The sequence below is a fragment of the Triticum dicoccoides genome, chromosome 3B (genome assembly GCF_002162155.2).
Source record: "Triticum dicoccoides isolate Atlit2015 ecotype Zavitan chromosome 3B, WEW_v2.0, whole genome shotgun sequence".
Classification (NCBI taxonomy): domain Eukaryota; kingdom Viridiplantae; phylum Streptophyta; class Magnoliopsida; order Poales; family Poaceae; genus Triticum; species Triticum dicoccoides.
This window is the reverse complement of record NC_041385.1, coordinates 520,659,947-520,675,439: the sequence shown is the minus strand read 5'-3', so window position 1 is coordinate 520,675,439 and position 15,493 is coordinate 520,659,947.

The window sequence follows — 15,493 nt, the reverse complement described above, 5'->3', positions numbered from 1 at the left end:
AGTGCCACGGGGGATGTAACCTCAAACAGGGCATTGACCATCTCAGTAGTGGCCGTTAGCGTATCTGGGGTCGGCTCGGTGGCTGCCTCCATCTTCTTGGAGCTCTCTGTCTCATGGGGATCAGCCTCCCGCATCTGGTCCAATATCGGCAAATCTTTGCCTGGTTCTCCTTTGTCCATCATGAAACTAACGAATACTAGGAGACCCCTGAAAGGAAAACACTATCGCAATGACAATGAAACAAAAAAGAGAGTGAGGATTGTTTACTGCTTTGCAAAAGTTCTTTTTTTTCTCCGAATGAAAATATACCAACATCACGGATCCGCTTACCTTCCCTTCGTTGGGAGAGAAGAATAGTGGCAGATGCGAATGTTGCCTTTCTTGAAGACGGTAAGGGAGAAGGGGATTCAGTGAAGAGTGAAATGATGGTTGCTTCGTCCATCAAACTTAGACTGCAGGGAGGTGAGGTTTTGTGATACGATGGCTCATTACTGCTGCTCTACAACCGGGGTGGCTCTCTGCCTGCATACTGCCTTCTGATTTGGTGGATGGCATTTGGGCCCGCGCGCTGCATGGCCCGCATGTCAGTGAACAAAAGTATAACGGCATTCAGTAGAGGGAGACGTTTCGATGACCTAGCAGGAGCCAGAATCGGTATTGTATCCACTGTACTAGTAGTAATTGTTTTTCTAGGTAGCTGTAGAGTGTCTCCACTTTACTAGTAGTAATTGTTTCTCTGGGCCCAAGACAAAACAGCCCATCCACCCTAGTAAATAGTAAAATCAATTCAAAAGCCCATATATTTACTGAATGAGAGGCGCTACCCACACCCAGCCCCCCCCCCCCCGAAAACTTGGGTGCTCTTCTTCCTCCTCACTCCCACGCACCTCACGTCAGCTCGCTCCACTCGTACCCCCAAATTCCTCACCTCACTCCCACAGAAAACCCCAGCTCCCCTTCTTCCTCACTACTACAGAAAAACCCCAGCTCCCCTTCTTCACTCGCACTTCAACTAGGCTTTTCATTCGCTACTCTGCTCAAATCCGTGAGCGCAACGCGATGCCCTTGAGGAAAATGGAGTCGGCTAACCCCAGCGCCAAGAAGATGTGGCTCCCGCCAGTGGCGACGCCTGTTGTAGATCCCGTACCCGGTAGCATGGGGAGAAGCGGCGACCCTGCCCCCACCGGATCCCAGGAACCTGTAGAATCTCGGGTGGACCGCATCAGCAATCTCCTGGACGCCGTCCTTGGAAAGATCATCTCACTTCCCCCACCAAGGATTGCTGCCGCACCCAAGTCTTCTCAATTCGGTGGCGCCCTCTATTGCGTACCGTGCCCCTTAATCTCGACTGTGGTCAGCTATCTCTCTTCAATGATTTTGAAATCCCCAGAGCCATCATCTCCTCCCACCAGGGCTCCGTTCAAAGCCTCTGCATCCCGTCATGCTACATGAGCAAGCATACCATGCCCTGCACGGTGGACGCCTGGCTGAAATCCCCTGAATTCACAGAACTATAGCTGCTTGAGTTCTACTATTCCCCTAGAAATCACATACCACATACCAAACGCCATGTACTTGTGCCCTCAACACCGATGTCCATCTCGCGGTTTTCCTCCTCTCTCCACACCGCCACCTTTGTGTTGTGCTACCTACCAGACAATCTGGTACTAAACCTTCGACTCCCATTTCTCAAGAAACTTTCACTTATGCGGGTTCGTATATCGGAGGCCTCATTGCACAACATCATCCACTTCAGTTGCCCTGCCCTGGAGTGCTTGGTGCTTGTTTTCACAGTTAGAATTGGTTATCTCCAAATAAAGTCGCCTAACCTTGTAAGAATTGGAATTTCTTTTGATGGAAGGCAGCTCATCATCCAAGATGCCCCTTCACTTCAAAGGTTGATCCTTGATTCTAGTTATTCACCATTGCAAATAACCGTCCTCTCTGCGCCTAAACTAGAGACCTTGGGTGTAATACATCATATCTGTGGTCATTTCAATATGGTGTTTGGCTCTACAGTTCTTCAGGTACTTTATATTATCATCTACACTTGTAACCATGAGCTGCATTTTAAATTTCTGCGCATAAGTTTTATATCATCTTGGAGTACACATTTTGTACTAATATTATGTTCTATGCTCAATGAAGAGTTTCTCCATGGATGGCCTATCAATGGTGCTGGATTCTGTCAAGATCTTATATATCCAAATGAATAGTTTTGATCTGAACAAGATTATTGGCTTGCTGCAATGCTTCATATGTCTGGAGAAGTTGTATATAAAGGTGATAATTTCACGCACATTGGAAGCCTGCATATAGTGTACTAGAATTAACCGTTCAGCTGTTGCTCTTTCGACACTCTTTTTTAGACCTTAACTATTTTCAATCTTCATGTCTATTTAGGCAACATGACGGGGTAAGAAAGTTATAACCAATAGATGGATTCGTAAGCATCGGGATTTTCTCACTTCTCATGAGATTCGATTGAAGACAATAACACTAGAACGATATGTAGCCAACCGTTCAAACACTAGATTTGTCACATTCTTCCTGCTGAATGCAAGGTTACTATTGTCCATCAGGCTTAAGTTTATCAGCAACATGGTTTTGATGGATGGGTATGTCGAAGAGCAAAAAAAGGAGTTTCAGGTGGGCAAAAGAGCTTGTGAACATGTCGGGCTTCTATTTACAACATATTGTGGTCATAATCCAGTAAATTTTACGACCCATGATGTTTATTCTATGGACCTGACCGATCCATTTGACTGTGACTGCCGAAAACAGTGCTGGAGTTAGATGTTGTTGCCCTTTTCAACCTGGGTTTTTTGTAAACCTGATGAACAATTAACCCTCATGCTTTTGTATAGTTTGTAAGCTGGAGTTAGATGTTCTTGCCCTTTTCAACTCGGCTGTGACTGTCATATTTTCTTTGAACCAAGGCAAATGGCTTGCCATTCGTTTAATTTAGAGTGAAATATTGTAACAAATCCCAACCAAGGGAAATAACATCACTCTCGCCGGCTGCTTGAGCTCACTGTGCATTACAGAAGCCAAGTGATTAGCCCCCACCAACACCCACAAACTTATTTCGAACTAGCACATCAAATGGGCTGTAAATTTTCATAGGAAAGGCTGCATGACCGTGACAGATTTGGATTCTGACATTTGGGACCCGCGAGGAAATAGCCTATCCAAGATGGTGTCGACTTACTAGCTAGTCAACAAACGATTCTGCCTACCAGCCATTGGATTGACATCCAACATTTGTCGTGTATCTTCTATCTCTTGTCTTCTTCTTCCTCGAGCCGCCCAAACCAAACCACCCCGTCGGCTCTGCCTGCTCCCGCCTCCCATGGATGGCTGCGCCTCTGCCGCCCTACCGTACCCTCCAACGTTGGCAAGTCCCTCCCTCTATTCCCCCACACGTCCTATTATTCTCCGGCGATGTCGACCCCAACATGCACCCGCACCCGAACTAGTCAACCCTCGTACTCCCCTCCATGTGCGACTGGACCGGCGCATCTTCCACGGCTCCTGTTCTTTTCGTCCGAGGCCTCGCCGTCGTCCTCTGCCTTGGTTCGCTCACCATGCGTGGTGCACCACCCTCTTGCACTGTCAACATCGTCAACAACCGAGAGGAACAAGGAGATGACTGTACGTGGAGAGGATGACAGTAGGGACCCACCAGCGTCATTGGCAGTACGCAAGCAAGTGCCTCTATATTACAAGCCCCAAAATATGGTTCCTCCTAATGGTTGGACATCTGGGGCTCATGCCATTGTCAACGTAGTCAATAAACAAGAGAATTACACTACGAGCGGCTGACACCAGGGACCCAGCAGGTCGCATGGTTTTTTTAGGAATAAGCAGTTGTTATTTATACTAGTTTTAGCGACGGATCAGGGTAAGAACGGGGCTGTGCGGGGGCTGTGGCCCATCCAGCCAGGGTTTTATTTATGTTTACCACATCATGAGCCCAGTTGTGTTTTTTTCTTGCTAAAAATGGCTAGCCCAGTTCTATTTTTTAAAAGAAATACCCAAACGAGGCCTACTTGCTTTATCAGCCCTGCCGGGCTGCAAATCTTTCAAGACTAGGAGAGTTTCATTCGGTTTGACCAGAAATGGGTTGTACATTTTTAAAACACATCAAACCAGGAATTAGTTTCAATTTTTTTTCATTACAAGATTTTAAATGGTAGTGACTGTTGGATGTCCATCAAACGGCTGTCATGCTTCTTCAATCTCCGCTCTTCCTGCTCCAGCCGCTCAAACAAGCGCCGGTGGGACTACCTGCTCCCTCCTCCCGCGGTCGGCAATGCTGCCGCGCAGGCCTCACCGCCCCACCGTACTCCCATTGCTGGCCTAGCCATCCCTCTACTCACCCACACATGTTGTTCTTCTCCGGGGACGACAGACGAACCAGTAAACCCTCGTACTCCCCTCCACCTGGGAAACAACTTCCGAGTCATCCCTGGCTTCGTGTCATTCCCTTCCTAGGCCTTGCCGTCGTCCATCGCCCTTGTGCTCTCGGCGCGGCCTGGTCAACGTGGTCAATGAACGACATCCATCGGAAGTGGACTGTACGTGGAGAGGCTGACCGCTAGGACCCGCCGGAAAGGCCTCTGTATTTCGCAAAAAAAATGTTCCCCCGCTTACAGGTCGGACCCACCAGTTATATCTTCGCACGCAAGGAAGTGCCTCCTTATTATGCACAAAAAATGAATACCCCCCTGCTAGCTAGGATCCACCATAGTGGGAGGCTGACTTGTGGGCCTACTAAGTTGACCGGGATGGAGGGCTTTGTCAACTTAGTCAATATGAACGATTCTAGCTCTAGTGATCGTACGATGTCCATCCAACGTCCATAGTGCTTCTTCAACCTTTGGTCTTCTTCCTCCAGCCGCCCAAAGCAGCGCCGATTGTGTCGCCTGCTCCTGCATCTCGTGGCCAGCTGTGCTACCGCGGAGGCCTCACCGCCCCCTACTACTCCCACTGCTGGCCAGGCTATCCCTCCACTCACCCACACCCCCTATTATTCTGCGGCGACGGCAGCCTCGACTACAAAAAAAGACACATCCGTGACATTTTGGGCCGAACGAAAAAAATTGTCATACTTATGACACTTCTAGACAATAATTGTGACAAACCTGGTATTATCATAGATGTGGTGGGCTCCTACTTCTATGACAAAAAATCATGACAGAAAATGGGCTTTTCGTCCTGGGTGGGCCGGAGATGCTGTTGCATGACATTCTTTGGGTAGTCCATGACGGAAAACACCACGGTAGAAGCGAGGGCGAGGAAAATTTCAGGGAGTTCCCGGTTACGGTGGGTGGTCAGGGGACGAGCGATGCGCGTTTCTCTCGTACCGTACGCGCATGGGTGCGAGGCGTTGGGCTCTAACTGAACCCGAGCGAGGCGTCACCTAACTGAACCCGAGCGATTGCACTGCAGGCTACGTGTTACTGAACCCGAGCGATCGAGCGATTCCTTCGCTACTGCTGCTAACTGAAGCCGATCGATGCTGCCTCTGGATGAATAGTGAGCATTGCTTGGGGGGGTTGGATGAACAGTGAGTGTTGCTGGGGGGTTTGGATGAACAGTTCCCGGTGGGGTGGATGAACAGGACCCCGTTGTTGCCTCTGGATGAACAGGACCCCGATCGATCGAGCCGGTTGGGGCTGGATGAACAGGACCCCGTGGAGGGTTGGATGAATAGGATGACCCCATGGAGGGATGGTTGAATAGTAGCTGGTAGAGGGCTGGACGAACAGTAGCCCGTGGAGGGGTGGTTGAAGAGGAGCCCGTGGAGAGGGCTGGTTGAACAGTAGTCGGTGGAGTAGTGCGTGGCGGAGGCTGGATGAACAGGAGCTCGTGGATGATTAGTCGCAGGTGGAGGCTGGAGGAGGTCGACGGTGGATGAATAGTAGCCCGTGGAGGCTGGAGGAGGTCGACGGTGGAGATGAACAATATCCCATGGAGTTCCGTTTTGCGGTACGCCTCACCCCTCCCGATGAACAGGACCCCCGTTTCGACCGTAGCTCTCCAACACAAGTCCGTTTCCTCCATTTTGTGGTACGCCACACCCCTCCTGATCAACATGACCCCGTTTCGACCGTAGGAGGTCCAACAGAAGTCCATTTCCTCCATTTTGCGGTATGCCAGACCCCTCCTGATGAACAGGATCCTATTTCGAACGTGGCCGATCGAACACAAGGCCGTTTCCTCCGTTGTGCGGTACGCCAGGCCTCGTTTCCATCGGCTATTCCGTCCAATCCCTCCCGATGAACACGATGACGCATTCCATTTCGACCCAGCCAGTTGGCTCCCCATGAACACGATGATGACGCTGTTGCTCCATTCAGACCCAGCCATGTACACGAGCCCTGGCCGTACGTATGCACAGTAGGCATTCGAGACCCCGCCCGTATGTACGTACGTGGCTGTATTTACTTTCTTGCACCCTCGCCGTTGTATGTACGTGTATATGCTACTTGCCGCCTCTACTATGACACGTGCGCGCCTCTAGTACGACATGTGCACACCTCTACATCGACCAGTATGTACGTACACGTTTGCGACCAGAATGACAATGCTACGTACGCTTTGACGAGGTGGGTCCCGACTGTCAGGCACTTCCTTGCATGCGAAGATGTAGCTGGTGGGTCCCAGCAGTCAGGGGGCAAACCATTTTTTTGGCCCGTAATATGGACGCACTTCCTTGCGTGCGAAGATGTAGCTGGTAGGTCCCAGCAGTCAGGGGAAACGTTTTTTTCGCGAAATACGGTGGCCCGTCCGGTGGGTCCCTGCTGTCAAGTGGAGGAATCATTATTTTCTGCGTAATAAGGAGGCACTTCCTTGCTGCGGCCGTGGACCCAGCTGTCAGGCTCTCCACGTAGAGTACTCTTCCGATGGAAGTCGGTCATTGACCACATTGACCACGCCGCGCCGGGACCACCAAGGCGGTGGACAACAGTGAGGCCTAGGAAGGGGACGATGCGGAGCCGGGGAAGACGTGGCAGTGGATGCCCACGCGGAGAGGAGTATGAGGGTTCACTAGTCCGGCTGGGGTGTGAGGCTGCCGTCGCTGGAGAATAACAGTGGGTGTGGGTGAGTAGAGGGATGGCCTGGCCAGCTGTGGAAGTAGTAGGGGCGGCGAGGCCTCCGCGATAGCACAGCCGACCACGGGAGGCAGGAGCAGGCGGCACGATCGACGCTGCTTTGAGCGGTTGGAGCAAGAAGACCAGAGATTGAAGAAGCACGACGGCCATTGGATGGACATCGTACGGTCACTACAACAAGAATCATTTATATTGACTAAGTTGAAAAAGCCCTTGGTACGCGTCAACTTAGCAGGCCCACAGGTCAGCTTCCGAAATGGTGCGCCTAGATGTCAGGGGGAGGAATCATTTTTTGGGTGGGTGAAGCTAGAATATCCGAGATTGAAGAAAGCACGGCATCCGTTGGATGGACATCCAACGGCCACTGCTGCAAGAACCGTGTGTTGACTATAAGTTGACAAAGCCTTGCATACGCGTCAACTTTTTTTTGAGGGGACGCGTCAACTTAGTAAGGCCACAAGTTTGTGGCAGAGAACTTATAGCCCATTTGAGATTTGTAAGAATGTGCAGCCCATTTTTGAATTCTAATGGAATTTAGTACATCCATTTACAATTTGTTAAAAGTACAGCCCATTTTCTAGCTAGGACAATGATTAATAATTTCAACCAACCGTTCAAAACAGAATTCAATAAAATTTCCCACATGTTGATGGGATCCGAAATATTTTTATCCTGAAATTTCTAGTCAGATTAAATACAATTTCAATATAAATTTATATTACGTAAAAATCCAACGAAACATTACGCGCACAACAATTAATGAAATTAAAATTTTCAATATCCAAAAATAATATTTTATAAAGTAATTACGTGTTTGGTGCATTTTTTAATAGTTACTGCCCAGTTTTTATAATTACATCTCATTTATTATTTCTTAAAGCCCATTTTTTGTTAAGCCTAATGCATCCCTGCTAGGAAAGATTTGCAGCCCAGCGGGGCGGAGAATAACAACTTGACCTTGCCTGGGTATTCCTAAAAAAGTATAGCTGGGCTAGCCATTTTCAACTTGAAAAAAATTAATATCTGGGCTAGATATCTGGCCTGGGCTAGACGGGCCATGGCCCGACCAGTTAATACCCTGCTCTCTCCTCTGAACAACAACGAAAACATCACTCAAGAAAAACCCTGCAGTGCTCACACCTCAAAAACACAAATACTGCTCGAGCTGCTTGGTCCTAGCTGTCGGCCGCTCGTTGTGCAATTCTCTCATTTACTGACTACATAGGTTGATAATGGTGTGGGCCCGTGATGTCAAAAAACCAGGAGGAAGCAAAAAAATGTATAGTTTTATATAATAAGGAGGCACTTGCACACGTGCGGCTATGGCCCTGGTGGGTCCCCACTGTCATCCTCTCCAAGTAAAGTCATCTCCTCATTCCTCATGTTCGTTGACCATGTTGACAACACAAGACGACAGTGCCACGGCGAGCGCAACAACTCGAAAGACGACGGAGAGGGCCTCGTGGGCCTTACGGATGGTCTGATACAATGCCCGCTCCTCATTCAGGAAGCCCGGATCATAGGGCCACATGTCCACGACGACATTGTCGTTTGCTTGTTCACCGGTGCTTGTTGAGGAGACGGAGGTTGCAACACAGGACCTCCTGATAGTAGCTCTTCCTCCATTAGAGCATTGAAGTGCGGCCGCACCTGCTCTATGGTGAACACGGCATGAACCGGCTTGGACAGTGGCGTCGGCTCCTGGTCGGAAGCTACGTCCATCGTCTGATTGTCTTCGCTCAGCTCGGCGAGCTCATTGGTGAGCCTGCATGTCCGGCTGCTGGACTGACCCGCTGCCAAGCACGAGTCTGACTGCCCTGGCCCACCCAGACTGCCTCCCTTGCTGGCCCATGCTTTCCACCCAAAATGGTCAGCGCCGCCCGCCCCGCTTCCCGGTGCAGGCGATTGCTCCGCCTCCAAACAACACAAGTGTCGTCCGTCCGTCCGTTTGCTGCCCACATTAATGATACGCGGTTGCTGGGGCGGCTACTCCGACGCCACACATCCGTCCCTCCGCCGCCCACCATTGCTATATAAACTGTTGCGCTGGCCATAGCCGCAGTCATCCGCATCTGTTCTCTTTCTCCTGTCCACACCACTACTGCCCACCATGGCTTCCTCGCGCTCCAGCGCTCTTCGGGACGGGCGAACGACAGACCACAAGGAGATGGCAGCCATTGTTGCCGACTGGCTGGCCAGCAGGCAGCCGGAGGATGACGACGTCACAATGGAGAACATGGTAGTTGATGATCCAGCGCCAACCCCCCTCCTCCGTGCTATCCTCGCCTGTGCATTGCACCATGACCATCGGCGAGGCCCGTGCCCAATACATGGACACGGTGAGGCAGAAGTCTGAGGATCAGTTCCGGGAGGCACAGGCTGTCGCCGCCTACAACCACCATCTCCTCCAAGAGCACCTGCAGGCAGAGGAGCAGATCATCGCAGAGCGGGCGGAGTAGGAGGCGCTACTCGACTTGTACCGCTCCGCCCGCGAGGGCTGCCTCGAGCACTGGCGGTACCGCATGTGGGTGGCGGAGGCTGCGGCCACCTACAAAGAGGGCGATGAAGCAGGCGAGGCGCTGTTTGGCGAGACCGAGGACGAGGAAAAGGATAATGCCGGCTCTGACGAGTCCCCTCTCCGCTGGCGTTGATGAGACCCTGCTCCGCCGAGGCCCCGCGGCACCAACAACGAGGCAGAGGACATCGCCGGCTCAGCCGAGGCCCCACCCTGCCGGTAACAAGGGGGAAGATTTCCACCGCTCCGCCGAGGCACCGTCCCGCTGGCAACAAGATGGAGGACATCGTCGGCTCCGCCGAGGCCCTCCCCTGCCGGCACCGAGGTGAAGGCCCAACTCCGCCGAGGCCCAGCCCCGCCAACAACGAGGCAGAGGACATTGCCGGCTCAGCCGAGGCCCCACCCTACCGGCAACGAGGGGGAGGATTTCCCCCACTCCGCTGAGGCACCGCCCCGCCGGTGTCGGTGGAAATGACACCTATGGGATCACAAGAATCCCTACTGCGGTTGCAGGGCACGGGGTCATGAGGAGAGCGGGGCTAGCGGTCAGCACAAGCACGCGGGGCGTTTACCCAGGTTCGGGCTGCAGAGATGCGTAATACCCTAGTCCTGCTTTGATGTGTATATCTATGTTCTTGGAGTTCTTGAGCTAGCTACAATGAGCGTAACTTGTCCAAAAGTCCGAATCCTTCTCCTGGATGCCTTGGGCCTCCTTTTATAGGCAAGGGGATCTCCATAGTGGCACATAGGAGGTAGCATCGGGGTATTGTGGTTAATCCTATCGCTAGCCATTATGGGACAAGACGCATTTAATGCGCCTCTGATGTGTCCCCTTTGCTTTACCGCCGCTTCACCCTGCCTTGACACGCGCCTGGGCCAGCGAGGTGGCCAGCGCCATGTAGGCTGGCAGGCTACTGAGGTGGCACAGTGGTAGGGCCTTCACGAAGATTTGCATGCCACCACGTAGGCATGCGCTGAGTTGGCCGAGGAGCCTCGTGATGACACGCAGGCGCCTGCCCAACTGGTGGGCCGGCAGCTGCATGGGAGCGGAGGCAGAAGCTTGGTGGGTGCGGGCCTAGCTGCGTCCTTGCAGATGCCCTCAGCAAGGGCCTTGACGGGGCCCCGACAAGGGTCTTGCCATGGCGTTGCGGTCGTCCCCGGCAAGGATCTTGCCGGGGGTCTTGTGGTCTTCCTTGGCAAGAATCTCGCCGAGGTTCGTCGTCTTCTATTCCTCCTCTGATTTGGAGTGTCACCCTTGTCTTCACAAAGATCTGCATGCCATCATGGAGGCGCCTCCCGAGCCTAGGTCCCAACGCGGTTGGCGGCGTTGGCTCAGGAGCAGCGCACCTTGCTGGCGCGAGTTTGGGCAAGTTGCCCTGGCAAGGATCTTGCCGGGGAGAACCACCTTACCCTCTTGGCCTTCTGGTCTTGGTGTGGCTTTTGATAGTTCTTTGGTTCTAACTCCTCCCTTTGCCTCGCCTAGTGTGGTTGTGGGCGCGACTCTGACTTCCCGTGCACTTAGTAAGGGGTACAAAGTAGTGCCCCTACTTTAGTACACCGACAGGAGCCCCCAAACTTGGGCCACACATAAGCGCGGCGCGTTTGTTGGGCTAGGCCCTAAAACGGTGCACGTGCAGGCGGGGCGGTTTTTACCGCAGTAACTTTTCGTCCTGCCGTGCTTCCCCACAACCCGCGTCGAATGCGTGACATGGGGGTTACGCGCGCGAGTGATCGAAGCATGCTTGCGTCATCTGCGGTGAACAGTAAAGAGGCGGCTTGCGTGTCTCTTCGAGACCGCATGGCTGCTGCTCATTTACTCTCCTTACCTGGGAACCGTCGCTCCACACATCCCATTATGCCCGTTCCCCGCGCCATGTACGCCGCATGCACGGTGCGGGGCGATTGACAGGTGCGTAGAATACGGGAAGACGTGCGTGCGTGGGTCGATACCCACGTGCCTTCAATTGGGCGAGGAGGGCGGTCGACGGCCTGGCCCGCTGTCACTTTAACGAGCCGGATTGGCTGAAAAGGGGTCGCCGAGCCCCAACCCCGTTCCTTTATAAGGAGGGGAGCAGGAGGGATGGCGCCTCTCAGCCTCCCGCCATCTGCTTCTTATCCTCTTGGCTTCTCTTCCCCTTCTGCCATGACAAGAGGTGCCTCGACTTGCGTCGAGGGTCGCCGCCCGTCAACGCGCCCCTCCTTCCCAAGATCTCGCGGTGGCGGAGCCATCCACAAGGGGAAGGGGGAGGGGGCGAGGCCGAGGCCGAGGCCACCGCAGCGCTCGGGGGAGGGGAGGGCAATCCCTCCCTCGATGGAAGGCCATGTCGAGGATCAACCTCGCGAGTTCTTCATCAGACTGTGTCGTCCATCGCGTCGCCGTCTTCATCTCCCCACCCCATTTGCTCGGTAGATGGAGCTCGATCCACCACGGGCGCTGAGGTTGCACATGGGGGGTTGTGGGAATAGCGGCACGCGAGTTGATGTCGACTTCTCGGCCCCACATGTCATGTATCTCCGCTGCGGATGGAAGACCTTCACTCGCATCCACAGCTTGACGCTGGGGCTCATTCTCTACTTCAAGTTGATGGAGAATGGCCTGCTCTCCGTCAAGGTCTTCGAAGACCTCGGCACTCGCCTAAAGTGCTGCATGGAGAGCTCCTCTGATGATGAAGATTCTTCCTTGAGCGGGAGTGACGAGGAGGATAGCGACAGCGACGACGGGAGCGCCAAGCGGGAGGATGATGAGTCCGACTAGGCACCGGGCCCGCCGTCCCCGGGCGGCGATGGTAGCTGCAACATTTGCATCTGGCCCCCTCTCCCGGTGGGGCCAGCTCCTTGAACTTCTCGGGGTCGCCTCCTTGGGCGGCTGGTGTAGGGAGGCCGGAGAAGGTGAAGAAGGTGGGTGGCGGGCCGTCAAGTCGGAGTACGATGGAACTGACGCCTTCATAGCGTATTGACGACCCACTGCCTCATCTTCCAGCTCTCATCTGGCACCATCATCACCGGCCCTCTCCTGGACGGCCGCCGGGATATTCTCTTGGTGTCTTCTACTGCTCGTACCTCGCCTAGGCATTTCTTTTGCCCCCCTGCTATCTTGTTTGCTTCCTGAGGAGAGGGACAAGAAAGGGATTACGGGCATCTTATCTTATTTTTTTTGAACTTGTATGCCCACGGGCCTTAGATGTATTTAAAACTTGTAATTCCCTTGCTCATGTTTACATTCCGTATGATTTGTACTTGTATGGGACATATTAACGAAAAAGGGTGCTTGCCGGGTCCTTTGTGTGTGAGTCATGCCCATACCAAGGAATGAGTCCTTGTTATTTTCTGTATAAACATAGTCACCCGGCAATAGGCCTTACCGCTCCCTTACTCCGTTCAGCTGCACTCACATTTTCGGCGGAGGCAGTGATGAAATAGAGTTAGGCCCTACGCCTACTTCCTTGTTGTCGCAGCTGCAACCAGATTCTGCCCCAAGAAATAATTTCTTTGGTACAGGAAAAAAGGAGCACGGTAGCCTAGAAGCAAGACGAAGCTTCATATGCCCGTAGTTTCATATGGGAATGCAAGACAAGGGATGAAAAACTTATCTGGATCTGCGGTCCCCCCTCCAGCAGTGTTGGCTTGCCGAGGTCGGACCCTCATATCTTCAGCCCCCGGCAACCCTAGCTTGCCGGGGTTGGAGCGCCATCTTGTTCTCCTCATCTCCATATAGCTAAACGGATATGCTCATGTATCCTGTGAACCAAAAAGGATGGGGAGGAACAAAGAGATGCAGACTCGACCTCTAAGCTAGGGGTTAGTCACCGCTAAGCACTATCAACCCTAACCGAGGAGAAGACTCAACCTAGCATGCATGCTATAACTTAGGGCGCCAGCGCTTCATTTATTGTGTGCTCAGGGTCTGCGCCTGGCTCTGTACAAAGGGTTACCTGCCTTGCCGGCAAGGCTTGTACAAAAGGTGGCTTGCCGGGGGGGCCGACAGCCGCGCCTTATGGGTCAAACTTGCGAAGATGCTCGATGTTCCAGGAGTTGCTCACTGGAATGGCATCTTCGATCTCCAGGCGGACTGCGCCAGGCCTGGTGACTCATGTTACCCGATAAGGGCCTTCCCACTTCAGCGTCAACTTGTTGGAATTCTTGGCCGACTAAACATGCCAAAGAACAAGGTCACCTTCCTCAAAGCTTCGGGCATGAACCTTGCGGCTATGGTAGTGGCGCAAGGCTTGCTGGTAGCGTGCTGCTCTCACAGCCGCCCGAAGACGATCTTCCTCAAGGAGCATCGTGTCATCTTGCCGCAATCGCTCTTGCTCAAGCTCATCATAAGCGAGCACTCGAGGTGACCCGTATATGAGTTCCATTGGGAGAACTGCTTCTGCCCCATAGACCAGGGCAAAGGGTGTCTGGCCGGTGGCTCGATTTGGCGTCATTATGATCGACCAAAGAACCGCCGTCAACTCGTCAATCCAGCGCCTTCCACTCTTGCGCAGCCTGTCAAAAGTCTTCATTTTTAAGCCTCACAGAACTTTAGCATTTGCTCTCTCTGCTTGGCCGTTTCTTCGTGGGTGTGCCACGGAAGCAAAACAGACCTTGCTGCCGAGATCCTCTATGTACTGCATGAAGGCGTGACTTGTGAACTGTGTGCTGTTGTCGGTGATGATCATGTTGGGTACACCAAAACGGCAAACTAGCCCCTTGAAGAACTTGATGGCTGACTGCACTGTCACCTTCCTCACTGCTTCCACCTCAGGCCACTTTGTGAACTTGTCGATTGCAACGTACAAGTACTCAAAGCCCCCGATAGCGCGGGGGAAAGGGCCCAATATGTCGAGCCCCCAGACCGAGAAGGGCCAGGAGAGAGGGATGGTTTGAAGGGCTTGAGCTGGTTGATGAAGCCTCTTCGAATGGAACTGGCACGCTTCACACTTGGTTACTAGTGTCGTCGCATCCTGGAGGGCAGTGGGCCAGAAGAAACCCTGCTGGAAAGCCTTGCCGGCAAGGGCCCTCGACCCTATGTGGGAGCCACATATGCCTCCATGTATTTCTGCCAACAGCTCCAGTCCTTCCTCCTGGGGAATGCACTTCAACTTCACACCATTCGGTCTTTTCCTGTACAGAACATCATCAACGAACTGATACACGGCAGATCGATGGGCTACTTTCTCTGCTTCTTCCTGCTCCTCAAGAAGTTCTCATGTCTGGAGGAATTGGACGATGTGTTGTGCCCATGCCGGAGCCTGGGGCTTGGCGGCAAGGACTAAAGGCATCTCTTCCGCCATGGGAGCGGTCGTCTCTACGTCCATGGCCTGAGGCCCTGCCGAAGTCGGCTGCCCCACGGCAGGATCGGCATCCACGGCAACATCTTCGTCTGCGGCTCCGGGGAGCTCGGTGGGGAAGTACTTGCCGGGGCCTAATCTTCTCCGCTTACTCTGCCTCGTTGATGGTTGAGTTAACTGAAGCACAAAAGTACCTGGTTCCACAGGTAGCTTGAGGGCAGCACGCTTCGACAAATAGTCGGCGATGTCATTCTCCACTCAAGGGACATGCTCCGCCTTTATCCCGTCAAAGCGCTCCTCCAGTTTCCTCACTTCATCGACGTAAGCTTCCATCAGAGGGCTTTGATAATCCTTGTTGATTTGCCTGACAACGAGCTGTGAATCACCCCTGATGATGAGCGTTTTGACTCTGAGGTCCGCTGCGATCCTGAGACCGGCAAGCAAGCCCTCATATTCGGCGGTGTTGTTCGTTGACAACTCCCAGGGAAAGTGCAATTGGATGACATACTTGAGGTACTCTCCGGTGGGTGCGGCAAGCAGCACGCCGGCACCAGCGCCTTGCAGCGAGAAAGCCCCATCAA